Below are 3,375 nucleotides of genomic sequence, written 5' to 3' on the forward strand. Positions count from 1 at the left end.
ATCTGTATGTTTTCATTAATTTTTCCTGTCTAATTACCTTGGATAGAAACTCAGTGTAATGTTGAATAGATATAGTGAGAGTAAACACCTTTTTTTGTGATCTTAGTAAAAAAAATCAATCTTTCCCCATTACTTATAATGTTAGCTGTTGGTTTTTTATGCATCTACTTTATCAAGTCAAGCAAGGATCTTTCTATTCATAGTCTATTGAGTGTTTTTTATGTTTACTTTGTATTTTTAAAAATAATTTATAACATTTATGGCATTCTTTGAATATTATAACTTTGATTTGTATTATACCTAATAAAGGCTAAATGATATCTGCAGTGTTTTGATATCTATTAGGTTTACATGTTTACTCTCAGCGAATTTTTGATGCATAGTGTAACAATGTACCGTAGTTCCCACATATCCATGGGGATATGTTCCAAAATCTCCAGTGGATGCCTGGAACTGTGGATAATACAAAACCTGATTGCTGTTAATTGGAACATGTTTCCATTCATGTCTTCCACCTATAAATGCAATGTCTTTTTTTATCATAAGTAGGCACTTATCATGCACTCTGGCCATAACTTTTGCAGGATGAGATGCAACAGCAAAACTAGCACAGGCGTCAAGATTAGAAGTAAATTCCAATACACCTTACATCTCTCATCTTTCTTTCTTACATAGCCTCTATTTTGACTATGAATGTTTAAATTATGTTTTGAACATCTTCCCCATGAATAATATTTAGAGAGTCTTTGTCTTATCGAAAAAAGTCTGTTCTCAGATAAATGATTTTTCTACATCTTCTGCATTCTTGACCATTTTCATCCTTCAGTGTTTTCTTGTCTATGAGTGCAGCTTACCACAGAGGTTTATCTGGGCTTTCTTTTTAGTAATCTATCTGTTCATCAACTTGCTAGATTTCGGGACAGATCTTCATTGGGTTTCCTCCATCTACCATCCAGGACTTTTCACTTAGTCCCAACCTGAAGATAACATCTGGTTTGGCAACCAGATACCCCATGGACACCAGGTGGCTGTAGTTGCCAAGCACGACATTCCTGTAAAGATTCTTATGAGGAGAGTCCATTTGCTGCCATTGCTCCAGGACAAAGTCCACAAACATGTCTTTGAAGGTCAATGATTCCCAGGACATGGCCATCCTGTTCTTCTCTGGAAAAGGATGGAGATCTCCTCCTGAGACCTCAGCCTGGGTTTTCTTAGACTAAGTGAGGAAGCACAGGCAAAGATAAGCTGGGGTCTGAATTTGTTTAGCAGCATTCTCAGTTATGTATTCTGTCCTTGATTGCCAAAGGCCTAAAACCTCAAGTGCAGATGACAACAGACAGTGTCTGTTGAGTATTTTTAACATGAAGTGTTATTGGGTTTTTCAAATAATTTTTCTGCAACTATTACAGAAATTACATAATCATATAATTTTTATTTTATTCTATTGATAGGGTATATTACATTAATTAATTTTCAGAGGTTGAAACAACCTTGAATTTCTAACTAAAGTTCCATTTGATCATATTGGGTAATTCTTTTATACATTGGTGAAGTCAGGTTGCTAGTATTTTTCTGAGATTGTTTTCATTTATATTCATAAGTGATACTGGCCAGTAATATTCTTTTCTTATAATATATTCATCTGATTTTGATATTTATCAAACACTGGCCTCAGAATTAGTTGGGAAGTATTTTCTTCTCTGCTATTGTTTGATAGAGTTTGTAAAGAATTTGTATTAATGCCTTAAACGTCTTGTAGAACTCAATGAACACCCTTGATGAAGGGTTTACATAGTTAGAAAATTTTGATCCAATCTCTACTAAACATAGGTCTTTCTGGCTTTAATTTCTTATTTTTTATTGATAAACGAAGTTGGGTATATTTAGGAAGTACATGTGTTTTTTGATAGATGTTGTATTAGTCCATTTTCATGCTGCTAATAAAGACATACCTGAGACTGGGAAGAAAAAGAGGTTTAATTGTACTTAAAGTTCCACATGGCTGGGGTAGCCTCAGAATCATGGTGGGTGGCAAAAGGCACTTCTTTTTTAAAATTTTACTTTAAGTTAGGGATACATGTGCAGAATGTGTGAGTTTGTTACATAGGTGCACATGTGCCATGGTGGTTTGCTGCACCTATCAACCCATCATCTAGGTTTTAAGCCCTACATGCATTTGGTATTTGTCCTAATGCTCTCCCTCCCCTTTTCCCCAGCCCCCTGACAGCACCAGTGTGTGACGTTCCCCTCCCTGTGTCCATTTGTTCTCATTGTTCAACTCCCACTTATGAGTGAGAACATGCAGTGTTTGGTTTTCTGTTCCTGTGTTGGTTTGCTGAGAATGATAGCTTCAAGCTACATCCATGTCCCTGGAAAGGACGTGAACTCATTCTTTTTTATGGCTGCGTAGTATTCCATGGTACATATGTGCCACATTTTCTTTATCCAATCTATCGTTGATGGGCATTTGGATTGGTTCCAAGTCTTTGCTATTGTGAATAGTGCTGCAATAAACATATGTGTGCATGTGTCTTTATAGGAGAATGATTTATAATGCTTTTGGTATATACCCAGTAATGGGATTGCTGGGTCAAATGGTATTTCTGGTTCTAGATCCTTGAGAAATCACCACAGTCTTCCACAATGGTTGAACTAATTTATACTCCCACCAACAGTGTAAAAGCTTTCCTATTTCTCCACAGCCTCAAAAGCATCTGTTCTTTCCTGACTTTTTAATAATTGCCATTCTAACTGGCATGAGATGGTATCTCATTGTGGTTTTTATTTGCATTTCTCTAATGACCAGTGATGATGAGCTTTTTTTCATATGTTTCTTGGCCACATACATGTCTTTTTCTGAGACGTGTCTGTTCGTATCCTTTGCCCACTTTTGATGGTTTCTTTTCTGTTTTTTTCTTGTAAATTTGTTTAAGTTCCTTGTAGATTCTGAATATTAGACTTTTGTCATATGGATAGATTGCAAAAATGTTCTCCCATTCTGTAGGTTGCCTGTACACTCTGAAAATAGTTTCTTTCACTGACAAACCTAACAAAAACAAGCAATGGGGAAAGAATCCCCTATTTAATACATGATGCTAGGAAAACTGGCTAGCCATATGCAGAAAACAGAAACTGGACCCCTTCCTTACACCTTATACAAAAATTAACTCAAGACGGATTAAAGACTTAAATGTAAAACCTAAAACCATAAAAACAGTGGAGACAACCTCAGCAATACCATTCAGGACATACGCATGGACAAAGACTTAATGACTCAAACACCAAAAGCAATCCCAGCAAAAGTGGAAATTGACAAATGGGATCTATTAAACTAAAGAGCTTCTGCACAGCAAAGGTAGTTCTTACACAGCAGCA

The 3,375-nt window shown here is 36.1% G+C and overlaps 1 pseudogene; it reads right to left on the reverse strand.

Moving 5' to 3' along the window:
- Nucleotides 1-654: 654 nt before the first annotated feature.
- On the reverse strand, nt 655-1,153 carry LOC101139955 (KRAB domain-containing protein 4-like; annotated as a pseudogene).
- Nucleotides 1,154-3,375: the final 2,222 nt, after the last annotated feature.

The sequence above is a fragment of the Gorilla gorilla genome, chromosome X (assembly GCF_029281585.2).
Source record: "Gorilla gorilla gorilla isolate KB3781 chromosome X, NHGRI_mGorGor1-v2.1_pri, whole genome shotgun sequence".
Classification (NCBI taxonomy): Eukaryota; Metazoa; Chordata; class Mammalia; order Primates; family Hominidae; genus Gorilla; species Gorilla gorilla.